Genomic DNA, 19,790 nt, shown 5'->3' with positions numbered 1-19,790 from the left:
TCTGTGGGTTCCAGGCAGCCATCGTTACAAAACAAACAAACAACAACAAAAACCCACAAAATTCAAAATTATCAAACCTATCAAATACCCAATGGTTCAAATAGTACTTAAATTAGCTGCTAGCCATTCCTGCATGAAACCAGATGGTGAACTTCCGTGACAAGTTACCCTGCAGTTCCTTGCCCTGTTCCTCTCCCTGCCCTGTGCTGCCCTTCCCCGCAAACCATGAAATAGTCAACTCCTGCCGGAGAAGCTAGATTGCTACCAGCTTATTTTGCCTAAATATACACGTATTGCTTGCCTACTTCCTGCCTCACTTATTAGGAACAAATGGAACTCATCAGCTCCAAGAATGATCACTCCGCATTTATTGTATTGGCTCCCAGTTGCCACAATGATTCAGCATAACTCAGCAGGACAGAAACAGACACTTGGTCTCTCAGAGAAACCTAGACTCTTTCATGATTTCCCTAGGTTAGCCCTGAGGTCAGTTCCTGTAAGGCTCAGTTATCCAGGGGTAGAGGAAAAGGGCTGGGGAAACTGAGCAGCCTTCATTAATGAACACTGATTTAGCTCCAGGGTCCTTAGAGCTGATTAGACTGGACTCAGCTGAAAACTCCCTGGAGGGCAGAGTATCTGACTGTGGCGCCTTCCTTCGGGACGGCACTGTCTGAGATAAGGAGGGCACAGCTTTTCTCTGCACTTTCAGTCTAGATAGTCTCCAGAGCAAAGAAGAGCAACCACAGGCAAAAATGTGTCCCGCCTTCCCTCCTTCCCAACTCCCCAATGCTTTTTTTTTTTAATTTTATTTTTTCATATTAATTACAGTTTATTCACTTTGTATCCAGTGCTTTTTAAAGTTGCAGTCTGCATTGTTACTAACTTTGCAGTGGTCACACAAGCCAGATTCAAGGGTGAGGAGGTAGACTGACCATTTTGTGAAGGGCCTGGCAAAGTCATGTGACAAAATTTGCACCTACAGGAAGAGTGGGGGACATTGGCTACAAAATTAGATAAGAACCAGTGCTTCTCAGTGATGTATCTTTCACAAGCAACAAGTATCTAAACCAGGGAGAGTTCATGCTTTCACTTAATCAGCTATGAGTTTAAAAGGATTAAGAATTATTTGAATTTCCAGAATCTGGTGTTCTAGTTGGTACATTTATGCTTTCATTGTTTGAATTTACGTTTCCACATGTTGCTTGAGAGCTTTTAGCACAGTCAATCTGCGGCTAGATGATACACCTTGGTGCTGACTTGATCAACACCCACCCACTCTTCAAACTACATCTACTCTCATCTCCTCCAGAAACATTCTTTGCTTTCTCTAGGTAAAATAATCGTGCCTTGCTGTGATCTACCACTATGTCTTAGAACTAGTTTTGCTTTTCTTTCTTTCTTCGTTTTAAAATCATGATCTCCAGCAGCCATCCAGAAGAGCAAAACACAGAGGTTACAGGATCAGGCAGCGGGGCTCAAACACTTGATCTGCCCTTTCCTACATGCGCTCTTAGTGAGTTGTGCCATCTAAAGCTGCACATAGTTCTGTCTTCTCATGTGTGATACGAGTAGTAATTGTATATGATTGAAAGGAACACTGAGAAGTTTAAATGAATATTAACCATTTTGGAGAATTCCTGCATGCTGTATCCAAAAGTATCTGTTGTTAGTTACAATTTTATTCTCCTTAATTCTAGTTTGTGGACTCCACACTGCCTATTTCATAACAGTGGGCCTATACTACAAAGAACATGACGCTATTGCATCTTATCAAAATCCTTTCAATCTCTTTGCTTAGAACCAATGTATTAACGATGTTGCAACTGGGACCTGAATGGAAGAGGAAAGAAAAGGAAGAGCAGGACAGTGGAACCAACCTTCAACACAGACTCCCATGTACAATTCTATGAAGTTGAGGGGAGTACAGATGGACCAAAATGTCCCTCATTAATGTTTATCCTATGGATCTTCTTTTAAGTCTTGTAGTTTTGTTCCTTTGTGCAGAAGGATCTCTTAAATCATTTCAATAGGCTCCATTTGCCAGAAGTGAAGGGAACCAATGGTGTGGGGCTAATGGTTAAAGAAATGAAATGGCATAGCCCATCCTTGAGACTAGAAGAGGCAATGGAATAAAATTATATAAGCCACTCCTGAGTCCTCAGATTGTAAGAAGCATTTCCTTTGGCACTTCTCATCTTCAAAATAGGTGAGCTAAGGATTAGCAGAGACGAACAGATGGTACCCTAATAAATTACATTAATACTCAAAAAACAAGGGAGGAAAAGTGGCTGGGAACAGTATTCAAAATGGATTGTGTGCAGTTTCAGAGCTTGCGAAAATGGCTTTAGAATTCACAGGTTAGTATTGTCCTCATTTTTGCACATTTTAAAGGAAAAGTGTAAGAACAGAAAGATATGCACTAGCCTTGAAGCACACTGTCACATGCCAAAGATGAGTTGTCTGTGAGTGTTAAAGATGTATTATTAGTGCTCATGAAGGAAATTGTCTCAGCAGGACATGGTGGCCCATCCCTGTAATTGGAGTACTTGGGAGGCAGAAAAGGATCAAAAGTTCAAGGTCAACCTGAGTTATACCATGAGACATGGCAGCGAAAATCCAAAGACTGGAGAGATGATGGCTCAGGTCTGTAAATCTAGCCATACATGTTTGTAACACATTCACCCACCTTTCCCAACTCTTTCCAGATCCAGCCTCCGTTCCTACCCAACTCTCCTGAGTTCTCTTCCTTTTTCATTTTAGCCTCTTCCAGGCAAATTTGTGCTACCCAAATATTCTGGGATATGTGGTCTTCCACTGGTGTTTAGCCAGGTGCTACACCCTCAAACTGTTTCCCCCTCTTCCAGAAGCTAACAACTGCCAAAAGCTCCACAGCTAGGAATGGGATTGGATGCCCAAGTAAGTCCCTTCTCCATGTTGGAATTTTGTCTGACTTGAGCTTCCATAGACCTTGTGCATGCTGTCACAATCACTGGGAGTTCATATATTCAGCTGTCCTCTGTCCTGAAGATACTGTTTCCTGTAGTCATCGCTGCTCTTGGCTCTTGTACTATTTCTATCCCCTCTTCTGCAACAATGCCTGTACATGGGGGGTGGGTGCAAATGTTCAGTTTCAGGCTGACTATCCTTTTGTCTCTTATTCTCCGCATTTTGGTCAATTGTGGGTCTCTGTGTTAACTACCATTCAAGGCAAATAGAAATTCGCTGTTGGTATACTTTTTTAATTTTCTTTCATTTACGTTTCTTATATCTTTTTCTCCCTACTCATCTTAATCCCTTCCAACACCCCAACACCAATTAGGAGAGAGAAAGAGTTAGTGGGAGAGGGACACAGTACTTTTGTAGCTGCTTCCTGCTGGTCAGGGTTGTCAGGTTTCCTCAGAGCCAGTCCAGTCCTCAGGAGATCTCCAAATTCTCGTCTTACAACAGCAACCAGGAGCAGCAAGAAGGAAGCAGGAACAGCCTTGTTCTTTCTGATCCTCTATTCTCTGGGCTCTGGCACTTACTTTCTCCCCAGAGTCTTCAGATATAAACTACCTGCTGATGGAAAATAGTCTGCTGCAGTCAGCCATCTGAATCAGTCCCACATCCCACACCTGCTATCAAAACAAAAACATGTTTACATACACAACAGCTCTCAGATGAGGGTTAAGAACTATGAGTCTAATGATGATATTACAAGTTAGTTTAGCAAAATAATAATAGTAGATTTTCTTCTAGGTATTATGACCATTCTAACCATAGGTTCTTAGGCATGCTATGTATGGGTTTCACCTTTTGGAGCAAACCTTTAAAGCAATCATTGGCTACTCTCATAATTTTCATGCCACTCTCACACCAATGGGCATTCTTGCCAGGCAAGTTATTTTTTGTAGTACAAAGAGGTCAGCTGGATGCAATTGATGATTGCTTTTCTCCCCCAGTATCATGGATAGCACTTTCCATCACTATGAAGGCTAACCAGTAGGAATAAAAATTTCAGATCAGTACCAGACTGCTTTCACCATGTTCTATAACTCAAATATGTCTTTAGTAATAGAGATTTAGCACAGTGGTGCTCAACCTTCTTAATGTTGTGGCTATTTAATACACTTCCTCATGTTGTGGTTACCCACAACCATAAAATTATTTTTTGCTAGTTTATAGCTGTAATCTTTCTACTGTTATGACTTATAATGTAAATATTTTTGGAGACAGAGCTTTGCCAAAGCAGTGGCAACTCACGGGTTGAGAACAGTCTTAGTGTCAGGTTCTGGAGGGTAACCAAGATCTTTGGCAATAGCTCATGATGTTTGGGGTAGGGGTGTCTACGGGACCACACTGACCAATAACTTCAAAGGAAGTATCCTATTCATGGCCCTGGATTTTTTTTTTTTATTTGTTAGCCTATTGTGTCCAGGTGGGGCATTTTAAGTCTTTTCAGTTGTCATTACCTAAGCACTGACATTACATATTGACTAACATTAAAATAATATACTCCTTTAATTCCAAAACTGCAACAGCAGGACTGGAGAAATGGTTCAGTGGTCAAGAGTGAGTACTGCTCTTGCAGAGAAACCCAATGTTCTCAGCACACAGTGGGATGGGGAGCAAGCACCTGTAACTCCAGAGTCAAAAGATCTAATGGATTCTTTTGAACTCCACCAACATGTGTACTCCTGTGTATGCATGTACAGTAATGTAAAAATAATGAAAATATATCCATTTTTGAGAAGACAAGAATTTCATTCTGACTAGAACAAAGGCCACCTGGTTTAGTTACATAACTGTCAGATGGATTGGACCTTTGGGTGCTGCTGAAGTTAACTGGTGGGTAAAAATGGTAGGTTCCCTGTAAGCCGAAGGAACTGAGTATGTTCCTTGAAATCCAAAGTAGGGGAGAGGGGGAGGGGCAAGATGGCGGCGCCGGGAGGACTCTCATTCTGAGCAGCAGCACAGCAGGATCAGCACAGTGAACAGCAATCAGAACTCTCAGCCATAAAACACAGTCATTGTGTTTCCCAGGTGAGAGGATACCCCACGGTGGGGGATTCAATCAGCTTTTAACTCACCCGGCTAAACCGCGGAAGAGATCCCGGTTCCGCCAGATGCTTGGCTGCCTGCCGCCAGCCCCAGCCCCAGCCCAGAGCCACAAGCCAGTGTCTCTGGTCACGGTCCCAGACTGAACCTTGGGCACCACACTATCAGAGACTGGAATTTTCAGTCGAGAGATAACCCCAGGGTACAGGAAACGATTGGGACCGGCCTTAGGTCACCCAGACATCCCCTGGAAAAGACTCGGGCGGGTTCCACGGGCACCCCAGGAGCCAGCCCGGAGCCAGAGCCAGGGACCCAGGTTCCAGCACAGAGCCCTGCCTGCCTGCGCGCCTGATTCGCCGCCAGAGATAGAAACGGCGGGTCTGATCTCAGAGCACTCAGCTCACCCCCAACCTGAAAAGGTCCCCGGAAAAGTACCCAGCTTAGGGAGCCACTCGGGCTCCCAAAAGCCGCAAAGGCAGACACAGGCAGTTTCTGCGCACCAGACAGCTGGCAGAGACTGAGCTGCCATCACACAGCTGTGCTCCAGGCACAGGCAAATTTCTGTGGCCAGCCAGCTGGCGGACACTGAGCAGTGTGCACCAGGGCAAAAAAAGACACTAGGAGTCCGTGTCTCCAGAGAATCCACGGGGAAGGAAGGAAACTGTACTGATCTAAATCACCCAATCCTTCCCTAGAAAAAGTCTAGCAGTCTAGTGGGGCCGAGGCGCCAGCACTCAGCTGTGCTCCAGACACAAGCACAAACAATTGAGGCACACCTGATGTCCAACTGGGTCACAGCAGCTGATCATTAAATTTGCAACAAGAAACCCAGAAACAGGGCAGCTGCCCTCAGGACTTCCCTGGGTGAGAGGAGAACCCTCTCGACTAACAAAGACCACAGTTACCACTCAGGTCTATATCCCTGAGGTGAGCAACTCCTGAAAAAACACCAGCCATCCAGGGACTATGCCCAAAAAGCTGAGAAGACATCCTTCAGGAAAAACCAGCTTTCTGCAAAGGGGATTCTCTCCACCACAGGATCCCCAGGAACCACCAGAAAATAACCCCAAACTCCTAAGATAACACAATGGGTAGAGGCCAGCGTAAAAGCTCAAGCAACAAAAGACAGAGCAATATGGCATCTCCAGAACCCAGTTACCCAGGGGCAAGTAGCCCTGGACACCCCACCATAACTGAAATCCAAGAAGATGACCTAACAAGTATGCTCATGAAGATGATAACAGAGGAAACAAATAAGATTCGTAAAGACATACAGGAAGATAAACTCAAACAGAATATAGAGGAATAGAAATAGAGGAAGCTGCAGCCAAACAGTTTATGGCCTTTAGAAAGGAAATGCTTAAAACACTGAATGAAATGAAAGAAACAGAGTTGAAGGAACTAAAAGAAAAACAGGAAAGTACAATCAGACAGGTGAAGGAAGTAAACAAAACAACTCAAGACCTGAAGATAGAATTGGAAAAATTAAAGAAAACACAAATGGAAGAAATAATGGAAAGGAAGAATCTAGGGAAGAAAACAGGAACTACAGAGGTAAGCATAACCAACAGACTACAAGAGATGGAAGAAAGAATCTCAGGTGTAGAAGATACAATGGAAGAAATCGATGTATCTGTCAAAGAAAATGTTAAATCTGAAAAATTCCTGACACAGACCGTCCAAGAAATGCAAGACAATATGAAAAGACAAAACCTAAGAATAATAGGTATAGAGGAAAAAGAAGACTCCCTTCTCCAAGGCCCAGAAAATATTTTCAACAAAATCATTGAAGAAAATTTCCCCAAGCTAAAGGAGAGGCCAATTAGAATACATGAGGCCTACAGAACACCCAGCAAATTTGACCAGAAAAGAAAATCCTCCCGCCACATAATAATCAAAACAGTAAGTATACAGAACAAAGAAAAAATACTAAAAGCTGCAAGGGAAAAAGGCCAAGTAACATATAATGGCAAACCCATTAGAATCACACCTGACTTTTCAACAGAGACTATGAAAGCCAGAAGGGCCTGGACAGATATCATGCAGACCCTAAGAGAACACAGATGTCAGCCCAGGCTACTATACCCAGCAAAACTCTCAGTCCTCATAGATGGAGAAAACAAGATATTCAATGACAAAAACAAATTTCAACAATACCTACAAACAAATCCAGCATTACAGAAGACACTGGAAGGGAAAATACAACCCAAGAAAGCTAGCTACATTCAAGAAAACACAGGAAATAAATAACCTCACTTCAGTAAAACAAAAAGCAACCAAGCACACAACCTGATGACCACAGCCAACATCAAAATCAAGAGATCTAACAGTCACTGGTCATTAATCTCTCTCAACATCAATGGACTCAACTCTCCAATAAAAAGACACAGATTAACAGAATGGATACGTAAACAAAACCCAGCAATCTGTTGCATACAAGAAACACACCTAAGACACAAAGATAGACATTACCTGAGGGTAAAGGGTTGGAAGACGACTTTCCAAGCAAACGGACCCAAGAAGCAAGCAGGAGTAGCCATTCTAATATCTGATAAAATAGACTTTCAACCAAAATTAATCAAAAGAGATGGGGAAGGACACTTCATACTCATCAAGGGAAAATTCCACCAGGAAGACATCACAATCCTGAACATATATGCCCAAATACAAGGGCACCCACATTTGTGAAAGAAACATTGATAAAATTTAAAGCACATATAGATCCACACACATTAATAGTGGGAGACTTCAACACCCCACTCTCAACAAAGGACAGGTCAACCAAACAGAAATTAAACAAAGAAACAATGTCTCTGACAGAGGTCATGAATCAAATGGACCTAACAGACATTTACAGAACTTTACACCCAAACACAAAAGAATTTACCTTCTTCTCAGCACCTCATGGAACCTTCTCCAAAATAGACCACATAGTGGGTCACAAAGCAAGCCTCAACAAATACAAGAAGATTGAAATAATCTCATGTATCTTGTCTGATCACCATGGAATAAAGCTGGACCTCAACAATAACAGAAATAACAAAAAGCCTACACACACATGGAAACTGAACAACTTGTTACTAAATGACAGCTGGGTCAGGGAAGAAATAAAGAAAGAAATTAAAGTCTTTCTAGAAATCAATGAAAATGAAGACACAACATACCCGAACTTGTGGGACACAATGAAAGCAGTGCTAAGAGGAAAGTTCATAGCACTAAGTGCCTTCAAAAAGAAATTCGAGACAGCTCATTCAAGCACCCTAATGGCTCACTTAAAAACCCTAGAAAAAGAAGAAGCAGACACACCAAGAAGGAGTAGACGGCTGGAAATAATCAAACTCAGGGCTGAAATCAATCAATTGGAAACAAATAAAACAATTCAAAGAATCAATGAAACCAAGAGCTGGTTCTTTGAGAAAATCAACAAGATCAACAAACCCTTAGCCAGGCTAACTAAAAGGCAGAGAGACACCACCCAAATCAACAAAATCAGAAATGAAAAGGGGGATATAACTACAGACACTGAGGAAATCCAAACAATCATTAGGACTTACTTCAAAATTCTATATGCCACAAAATTTGAAAATCTAAATGAAATGGACAATTTTCTTGATCGATTTGACTTACCAAAGCTGAACCAGGACCAGGTAAATCAACTAAATAGACCTATATCCCCCAAAGAAATAGAAGCGGTCATCAAAAGTCTCCCATCCAAAAAAAGCCCAGGACCAGATGGCTTCAGTGCAGAATTCTACCAGACCTTCAAAGAAGAGCTAACACCAATTCTCTTCAAACTATTCCACAAAATAGAAACAGAAGGAATATTACCAAATTCATTCTATGAAGCCACAGTCACCTTGGTACTTAAACCTCACAAAGACTCAACAAAGAAAGAGAATTTCCGGCCAATCTCCCTTATGAACATTGATGCAAAAATACTTAATAAAATACTTGCAAACCGAATCCAAGAACACATCAAAGATATTATCCACTATGACCAAGTAGGCTTCATCCCAGGTATGCAGGGGTGGTTCAATATACGGAAATCCATCAATGTGATCCACCATATTAACAAACTGAAAGAAAAAAACCACATGATAATCTCCCTAGATGCTGAAAAAGCCTTTGACAAAATCCAACATCCATTCATGTTCAAAGTATTGGAGAGATCAGGGATACAAGGCACATATCTAAACATAGTAAAGGCTATATACAGCAAGCCTATAGCCAACATCAAACTGAATGGAGAGAAACTTAAAGCAATCCCACTGAAATCAGGGACAAGACAAGGCTGCCCACTCTCTCCATATCTCTTCAACATAGTGTTGGAAGTCCTTGCTAGAGCAATAAGACAGTTGAAGGAGATCAAGGGGATACAAATTGGAAAGGAAGAAGTCAAATTATCACTATTTGCAGATGATATGATAGTATACGTGAGTGACCCCAAAATCTCTACCAGGGAACTCCTACAGCTGATAAACACCTTCAGCAAAGTGGCAGGATACAAAATTAACTCAAAAAAATCAGTAGCCCTCCTGTATACAAAAGACAAAAGGGCTGAGAAAGAAATTAAGGAAACAACACCCTTCACAATAGCCACAAATGACATAAGGTACCTCGGAGTAACCCTAACCAAGGAAGTCAAAGACTTGTATGAAAAAAATTTCAAATCTCTGAAGAAAGAATTAGAAGAAGATATGAGAAGATGAAAAGATCTCCCATGCTCATGGCTTGGTAGGATTAACATAGTAAAAATGGCCATCTTACCAAAAGCAATCTACAGATTCAATGCAATGCCCATCAAATTACCAACACAATTCTTTACAGACCTGGAAAGGAAAATTCTCAACTTCATATGGAATAACAAGAAACCCAGAATTGCTAAAACAATCCTCTACAATAAAAGATCTTCTGGAGGTATCTCCATCCCTGATCTTAAGTTGTACTATAGAGCAACAGTCTTAAAAACTGCATGGTACTGGCATAGAAACAGAATGGTGGATCAATGGAACCGAACAGAGGACCCAGAAATAAACCCACACACTTATGGACACCTGATCTTTGACAAAGACGCCAAAGCCATACAATGGAAAAAAGATAGCATCTTCAACAAATGGTGCTGGTCTAACTGGATGTCTACATGTAGAAAAATGAAAATAGATCCATACTTGTCACCCTGCACAAAACTGAAGTCCAAGTGGATCAAAGACCTCAACATAAAACCAGACACATTAAATCGGCTTGAAAAAAAAGTGGGAAATACCCTAGAACTCATTGGTACAGGGGGAAACTTCCTGAACAGAACACCAACAGCACAGGCTCTAAGAGCAACAACCAATAAATGGGACCTCATGAAACTGAAAAGCTTCTGTAAAGCAAAGGACACCGTCATCAAAACAAAGCGACGACCACCTACAGATTGGGAAAGAATCTTCACCAACCCTTTATCTGACAGAGGACTCATATCCAGTATATATAAAGAACTAAAGAAGCTGAAAAGCAGCAAACCAAGTAATCCACTTAAAAAATGGGGAACAGAGCTAAACAGAGAATTCTCTGTAGAGGAATACCGAATGGCAGAGAAACACTTAAAGAAATGCTCAACCTCATTAGCCATTAGGGAAATGCAAATCAAAACAACCCTGAGATTTCACCTTACACCCATGAGAATGGCCAAGATCAAAAACTCAAGTGACAACACATGCTGGAGAGGTTGTGGAGAAAGGGGAACCCTTCTCCACTGCTGGTGGGAATGTAAACTTGTACAACCACTCTGGAAATCAATCTGGCGCTTTCTCAGACAACTAGGAATAGCGCTTCCTCAAGATCTAGCCATACCACTACTGGGCATATATCCAAAAGAGGCTCAAGTACACAAAAAGGACATTTGCTCAACCATGTTTGTAGCAGCTTTATTTGTAATAGCCAGAAGCTGGAAACAACCCAGATGCCCCTCAACTGAAGAATGGATGCAGAAATTGTGGTACATCTACACAATGGAATATTACTCAGCAATGAAAAATAAGGAAATCATGAAATTTGCAGGTAAATGGTGGGATCTGGAAAGGATCATCCTGAGTGAGTTGTCTCAGAAGCAAAAAGACACACATGGTATATACTCACTCATATAGACATACAACATAGGACAAACCCACTAAAACCTGTGCATCTAAAGAAACTAAGCGAGAGAGAGGACCCTAACTAAAATGTCCAATCCCCATCCAGAAAGGCAAAGAGGATGGACATCAGAAGAAGAAGAAAACAGGAAACAACCTAGGAACCTACCACAGAGGGCCTCTGAAAGCCTCTGCTCTTCAGACTATCAAAGCAGATGCTGAGCCTGATGGGCAACTGTTGGGCAGAGTGAACGGAATTTTAGGTAAGAACTGGGAAATAGTAAGAGCTGGAGAGGACAGGTTCTCCACAAGGAGAGCAACAGAACAAGAAAATTTGAACATAGGGAACTTCCCAGAGACTCATACTCCAACCAAGGACTATTCATGGAGATAACCTAGAACCCCTGCACAGATGTAGCCCAGGGCAGTTCAGAGTCCAATTGGGTTACATAGTAATGTGAAGAGGGACTGCCTCTGACATAATCTGATTGGCCTGCTCTTTGATCACCTCCCTCTGGGGGGGGGAGCAGCCTTACCAGGCCACAGTAGAGGACAATACAGCCACTTTTGATGTGAACTGACAGACTAAGATCAGAAAGGAGAGGAGAACCTCCCCTATTAGTGGACTTGGGGAGTGGCATGCAAGCAGAGGGAGGAGGGAGGGTGGGATTGGGATGGGAGGAGGGAGGGGCTTATGGGGGGATGCAGAATGAATAAAGTGTAATTGATGAAAAATTTAAGAAAAAAGGGAAAAAATAATTTAAGAACCTTAAATGACTTTCAAAATTGGAGGAAAACATGGAGTTAGTCAATTGGCATGGAGCACGTCTCGCCCCTGGGGGCAATGGTCTCCTGAACCTACTCAGACCTCGGACACCACCACTGCTAGTTCTAGAACTGACGCAGGATGTTCCAACGAGGGGTTAAGGCTTCTCATAATATTTCCTATAAGCCCACACCTGTTTGTCTATATCCCCCATTTTTATTCATTATTAGCCAGATAGAGCCAAGTAATTGTGGTAATGATACTTGCTTTTTTGCCCAATGCTGGAATGCTAGTAAAGTTAGGTATGCCCTGGTTACTCGCATGCCTCACTGGGTGCCTATGCCCATTGATGCCCCTCACGCTATGACTCTCTTCAGACAGAAAAGGGATCTTGGAACTACAGCCACCATTGTTACTACCATCTCATTGACGGCTGTTGGAGCTACCACCAGGGCATTAGCCATGAGTCATACTGGGCAGACTGCTCAGACCCTGAATAATCATTTAGCCAATGTAGCTCATGCCTTAGTTGTACATAAAGGAATTAATGCTCAACTAAAAGGAAGCTTGATGGTGTTCAATCAGAGGATTGACCTCTTGCAGGAGCAAATTGATACCCTATGGCAAATCGCTCAACCTGGCTGTCAATGAAAGTATGCTGGACTTTGTGTCACTAGCATACAACATGAGAATTTTTCCTGCGCTGCAAATCTGTCTAAACAATTGTCGAGCTATATTTTAGGTAATTGGACTGGAGAATTCGATACTACGATGGAGCAGCTGAGAGTGGCCATTGTCACAGTAAATTCTACCAGAGTGGACGCAGGACTAGCCACAGGATTATCAACATGGATTGCTGCAGCCATGAATCATCTGAAGGAATGGGCGGGCATGGGAGTGTTAGCAGGCCTTCTGGTGTTGGTCTCCTTGGTTTGCCTGTGGTATATATGCAAGATTAGAGTCTCACAACAGTGTGATGCAGCCATGATCATTCAGGCCTTTACAGCCATTGAAGCAGGACATTCTCCCCAAGCATGGTTGGATACCATAAAAAGCTAAAATGATACGCTCAGGATGCGAGGCTAAGCACTGCACTCAGGGTCAGCCGCTTTGGACCCAGAGAAGAGCATGTCTGATTGCATGCGGGTTGATGCCCCAGGTCCCGCCTCTGAGAAAAAGGTATCGGACAGGTCCGATGCTCTTTGGGTGGATGACACCTAAATGAACATCGGTACAAAGTCCCAATTTATTTCTAATATCAGAGATCAGACCTCTACTCTTGCCTGATGCGTCTAAAACAAAAAGGGGGAACTGTAGAGAGCTGCGTAATGCCGCGCCTTAAAGATGGAGCTGGTTTCTGCCTTCCACCTTCCCAATGGTGAGTGCTCTCTGTCACGAACAACTCCACATTTGGCTAAGGCCGAGGATCTGGCTTGCTTCCATGTATGTGGACCTATCTGCATTGCCCCCGTGGCACGCCTGGGTTGGCTACCCAGAGGCTATTTAAGCTGTGGGCTGGCTTTCCCCGGGGTCCGAGGATTGTTCAATGTTCCTGAATAAACTGCATTGAAAAAGAAAAAGAAAATTTAAAAAAAAAAAAAAAAAAAGAATGACGATTGGAAAATTGGTTGCAAAGAGTTATGTGTACATGTATACATACAGGGTTTTTTTTGTGAATCTGCTTGTTTCATTTTAACCAATTAAAGTATGACTTTTAAAGAAAAAAAAAAACAAAGTAGGGGAGAACCAATTTCTGAAAGTTTTCCTCCAACGTCTATACAAGTATCATGACACCTGTGCACCTGAATGCTCTCACAAAAACAATAAAAACAAAATAAAAATTGCAGTAGCATGTGCATTGCTAGTTATAACCATGATCTAATGAGCTAATGATCTATCTGGAGATAGGTCTGAGAAAAAAAATTTTGAAGGTAGATTATTTTCTTATACAATATGTCCTGGATTATAGTTTTCCCTCTCTCTATTTCCTCTCCATCTCCTCTCTGTTCCAGATCCCCTCTATCTTTCATTAGAAGAGAATAGGCTTTTAAGAGACAAAATAAAATACAATAAGATGAAGAGAAAACTACCAAATCAAAGTTAGACACAGCAACTCAAAAGGAGGATAAGAGTCCCAAGAGCAGGTACATGAGTCAAAGACTCACTTATTCTCACGGTCAGGAAACTCATAAAACTACTAAGATAATATCTATTATATATATATACATACATACATATATATATATATATACACAAAGGACATGTTGCAGACCCTGTTAGGCCCGAGCTTGCTGTTTCAGTCTCTGTGAGCTTATAAATGCCTTGCTAAGGTAGGCAGCTCAAGCCCCTTATTTAATAAACCAGCACACTGGATCAAAGACAGAGGAAATGGGTGGCAAATAAATCATCTAAGTTCTACAAAGCATATTTAAAAGTCTACCAATCAGTCTAGGTCCTCTCCATGCATGATCTTTGGTTCCTGAATCAGTCTCTTCTGATCCCCCTGGGCCCAGATTTGTTGGCTCTGTTGGTCTTATCCCCTCCTGGTCCTTCTATCCCTCCACTTTTCCTTAAGATTTCCTGCACTCTGCCTCAAATTTAGCTCTGAGTCTCAACATCTGTTTCCATCCCCTGCTGGGGAGTCTTTCAGAGAAGGTCTATTATAGGTTCCTGTCCTGTTCTCTTTCTTCAGCCACTTCTGGTGCCTATTCTATTTGTCTTTCTGCATGAAAATTAAGAATCATCCCTTGGGTCCTTCTGTTATTTAGCTTTTTTAGATCTGTGGATTGTAGTATGGTTTGTAGTATGTAGACTCAATAGGCTGTATTATATGGCTAATATTGTCTTATTAGTTAGTATATACTGTGTGTGTCTTTCTGCTTCTGGGTTACCTCACTCAGGATGATCTTTTCTAGTTCCATCCATTTGCCTGCAAATTTCATGATTTCCTTGTTTTTCATAGCTGAGTAGTATTCCATTGTGCAAATATAGCAGAATTTCTGTATCCATTCTTCAGTTGAGGGACATCTAGGTTGTTTCCAGACAGATTCTGCCTATTACAAATAAAGCTGCTATGAACATAGTTAAGCAAATGTCCTTGTTGAATGGTGGAGCATCTTTCAGGTGTATGCCCAGGAATGGTATACCTGGGTCTTGAGGAAGTGCTATTCCCAATTTTCTGAGAAAGCTCCAGATTTCAAAGTGGTCGTACAAGTTTTCACTCCCACCAGCAAAGGAGAGGACCTAGGCCCCCTACTCGATATAGCCCATAGGCAGCTGTCTTTATGTGGGTGCCCTAATAAGGAAAGAAAGGCTGTCTCAGACATGGGCTTTGTTGCCTGCTCCTAGATCACTTTTCCTTGGCAGGGCAGCCTTGCCAGTGCCCCGAGGAAGAGGATGCAGACAGTCCTGATGAGACTCGATAGGCTTGGGTCATATGGTAGGGAGAAGGGTTTCTCCTTTCTGAGGACTAGGGGAAGAAGATAGGGGGGAGAGAGAGGGAAAGTGTTACTGGTTGGCAATGAGAGCAGTTATGGGTGGGTGTGGGTGGCTGCAATCAGGATGTAAAGTGAATGTTAAAAAAAATAAATTTGACAGGAGCCTACCACAGAGGGCCTCTGAAAGTCTCTACACAGCAGGGTGTTAAAGCAGATGCTGAGACTCATGATCAAACTTTGAGCAGAGTGCAGGGAAAGAAGAGGGAGATAGAAAGACTTGGAAGAGACAGGAAGTCCACAAGGAGAGCAACAGAACCAAAAAAATCTGGGCACAGGGGTCTTTTCTGAGACTGATATTCCAACCAAGGACCATGCATGGAGATAATGTAGCCCATGGCAGCTTAGTGTCCAAGAAGGTTTCTTAGTAAGGGGAACAGGGACTGTCTCTGACATGAACTCAGTGGCTGGCTCTTTGATCACCTCCCCCTGAGAGGGGAGCAGCCTTACCAGGCCACAGAGGAAGATAATGCAGCCAGTCCTGATGAGACCTGATAGGCTAGGGTCAGATGGAAGGGGAGGAAGACAGCCCATACCAGTGGACTGGGGTAGGTGTATGGGAGGAGAAGAGGGAGGGAGACTGAGAATGGGAGGGGATAAGGGAGGGGTGACAGCTGAGATAAAAAATTAATAAATTGTAATTAATAAAAAATTAATTAATTTTGAAAAATTAAAAATAAATTTAACAACGACAGGTCTACCAATCGGAATCTTCTTTACCTGTCCACCAGGTCTTCCCGTAGGGTCCTTGAGAACAATCTAACGCTGACCAAATCATTAAGGGCTGGTCTGAAATCCTATCAGAAAACTGTCTGATTGACAAATTACCGTATCAATAGACTTTAACTATTTCTTACAGAATCATTCTCCTTACTGTACAAAAGATCTGTCTGCTTTCATGCCTTGACAATTCTTAGCAAAAACTGTTCTTGGTTTAAAAAAAAAAAAAAAAAAAAAGGTGTTTCCTTGCCCACATTCCAAAGATTGAAACCCACCTCTGGTCCATTGTAGTTTAAATGTGTCCTCCGCCTAGCACATGTGATTCTTACTGGCTTCCCAACAAGTGAAGAGAGAGTGAGATCACTCTGCTGAAAAGTTCTGGCTTTTAGTTTTTCTGGGTATTGTAAGTTTTATTTCGCATACAACATTATACCTACACCATTCGTTTCTTATTACATTTTAATGCACGTATGTGTACGTCTGAGTGTGCACGTGTGTACATGTAGTGTGCATGTGGAAATCAGAAAAGAACTTGCGGTACTCTTCCACCATGTGGGTCCCAGGGGTCAAACGTAAGTTGTCAGCTTTCGCACAACGTACCTTTACCTACCGAGCCACCTAATGTTTTAATGTTTGTTTTAATATTTTCTGCATTTATTTATTTTTACTTTCGATTTTTGTGGCAGTTGCAGTGAGTCACTGGGCCTCACACACATAGGCAATTTGCTCTATTACAGAGCTGTATCTCCAGCCCTGGACAAATTGTTCGAAGTAATATGTCAAACTAGAATTATGCAGCCTCCACAATCTTCTAATTTCTTTTTTTTAATTTTAATTTTCTTATTAGTTACATTTTGATAACTCTGTGTCCCAGCTGTATCCCGCTCCCTCATTCCCTCTCCAACCCCACGCTCCCTCCCTCATCTCCTCCCTTCCCCTTTCCAAGTCCACTGATAGGAGAGGACCTTCTCCCCTTTCATTTGACCTTGTTTTATCAGGTATCTTCAGGGCTGGCTGCAAAGTCCTCCTCTGTGGCCTAACAGGACTGCTCCTCCCCTGGGGTGGGGTGGGGAGGTCAAAGAGCCTGCCCTTGACATCCTGTTAGAAATTGTCCTTGTTCCCCTTACTTTGGGAAACTACTTGGTTACTGAGCTACCACAGACCACATCCGAGCAGAAGTTCTAGGTTATATCCATAGATGGTCCTTGGTGGAGTGTCAGTCTCAGAAAAGACCCTGTGCCCAGATATATTTGGTCCTTGTAGAGCTCCTATCCTTTCCATATCATACTAACTCCCCTTCTTTCATACGATTCCCTGCACTCTGCCCAGGGTTTGGTTATGAGTCTTAGTGTCTGCTTTGAAACTGCTAGGTAGAGTCTTTCAGATGCCTGTGGTAGACTCCTGTCATAGGTTCAATGCACATCCCATTTGCCTTTCTAAATAAGGATTGATCATCTTCGCCCATGTCTGCTTTCTTGATTATCTTCTTTAGGTGTGTAGATTTCATTATGTTTATCATATCTTGTAGGTCTATATAAGTAAGTATATACCATGTTTGTCTTTCTCCTTCTGGGATACTTCACTCAGAATGATCTTTTCTAGATCCCACCATTTGCCTGCAAATTTCATGATTTCCTCCTTTTTGATTGTGTAAAAATACCACAATTTCTGTATCCATTCCTCCATTGAAGGACATCTGGGTTGTTTCCAGGTTCTGGCTAGTACAAATAAAGCTGCTACAAACATGGTTGAGCAAATGTCCTTGTTGTGTACTTGAGCAAATTTTGGGTATATACCTAGCAGTGGTATAGCTGGGTCTTGAGGTAGCACTGCTCCTAATTGTCTGAGAAAGCGCCAGATTGACTTCCAAAGTGGTTGTACCATTTTACATTCCCACCAGCAATGGAGGAGGCTTCCCTTTTCTCCACAACCTCTACAGCATGTGCTGTCACTTGAGTTATTCATTCTAATGGGTGTAAGGTGAAACCTCAGGGTCCTTTTGATTTGCATTTCCCTAATGGCTAATGAGATTGAGCATTTCTTTAAGTGTTTCTCTGCCATTCGATGTTCCTCTATCGAGAATTCTCTGTTCTAATTTCTATGAAGTCAGATTCCCTCTTCTTTTTACCATAATTAATTCAACTTTATGTCTTTAATGTCTAGTATAAGGTGTATTTCTAATATGTCATCATTTCATGAAAGTAACAGAGCACAACACTTACGGTGAAGGAAGGCCACTGAGGTTACTGGAAAGTGTTTATCCATTCCTTCCACATAGGAGTTCAGGAATGTCCTAACATATAGTGCTTGTAGATTTTGAGGTTGAAAATAACCAGTTATAACCAGTTTCATACTGCCACCGTGCTTTCCCAAATGCAGCTTGTCAGGAGATGAACTCCTGTGCTGTCTAAGGACTCCACCACTGAGTCTGATTGGAGGAACAACTTGAGCAAGGCTAAAGAAATAATTTAAAACACTTTGTCATAGCTACTGTAATTGTTTTAGTGGACATAAAATAAGTGAAAAAAACATTTTTATCTTAATATGGAGAAAACCAGCTATAGCTAAAACAATATATAATGCAAATGTAGTAAAAGTTAGTAAAAAGTGAGTTTGAGTTTTCTTCCCCTTAAGTGTGTACATGTGTGTCTCTGTGGGTGGGTTTTTGACCATATGGATAATTTGTGTGTGTAGAGCCACAGGTTAACCGTTGGTGTCATTCCACAGGATCTGCTTTCATTATGACCCAAGTCCTGGAATTGCTTAGGAAGTGTAGCTGGCAGCAAGTTCCAGTTGTCTCTGTTCCCCAGTCTGCCTCTGTCTTTCTCTGTCTGTTCTTATTAATCTCTGTCTCTGCTTCTGTCTCTCTCTGTGTCTGTTTCTGTCTCTCTGTCTCTGTCTCTCTTTCTCTTTATGTGTGTGTGTGTATGTGTGTGTGTGTGTGTGTGTGTGTGTGTGTGTGCCAGAGGACAACTTGTAGGAGTCCATTTTTTTTTTCTTTAATATGTGGGTCCTGGGGATTGTAGTCATCAGGCTTGGAAGAAAGTACCTTTACCCTCTGAGCCATATGGCTGACCCCTTACCTGGCTTTGTGTGTGATTTCTGAGGATTAAACTCAAGTCCTCACAAATATTTTATCAGCAACTGATCTCCTCAGCCTAGAAGTGAAGAGTTTAGATGTTTATTACCTTTGTTTAAAATTTATTTAAGGAAATTTTTATCTGATTGATTTTTTTTTTACTGGCTTCATTTAACAATTAATACTTAAACTCTGAGCATTCAACATTTGATTCTTCTAAGCCAGTACAATACCCTCACAACCACTAGGTCTAAAATATCTGTGATTGAGTTGTTTCTTCAAACTGGCCTTAAGACAGAGCAAACTGACTGCACTCTACTCTCATTATCTACCCAGTATGATAAAGGTGGCAGGTCTCAGCAAGTTAGATGAGAGTAAGAGCAAATCAGCAACCCATTTTAGAGCTCAGTCAATCTTCAGCTTTTAGAAGTAACAGTTGACAAATGTTGAATCAGTGACAGATGGTGGGTGGATAGATGGTCTGGTGGATGGATGAATGGATAGATGAAAGAACAGACAGATACACTTTTGTCAAACTGGGGGAAGAAATACTTTTATTACAAATATATAACCACAAA

Source organism: Meriones unguiculatus, chromosome 9 (genome assembly GCF_030254825.1).
Source record: "Meriones unguiculatus strain TT.TT164.6M chromosome 9, Bangor_MerUng_6.1, whole genome shotgun sequence".
In the NCBI taxonomy this organism is placed as follows: Eukaryota; Metazoa; Chordata; class Mammalia; order Rodentia; family Muridae; genus Meriones; species Meriones unguiculatus.
Note: the sequence above shows the minus strand (reverse complement) of the source record.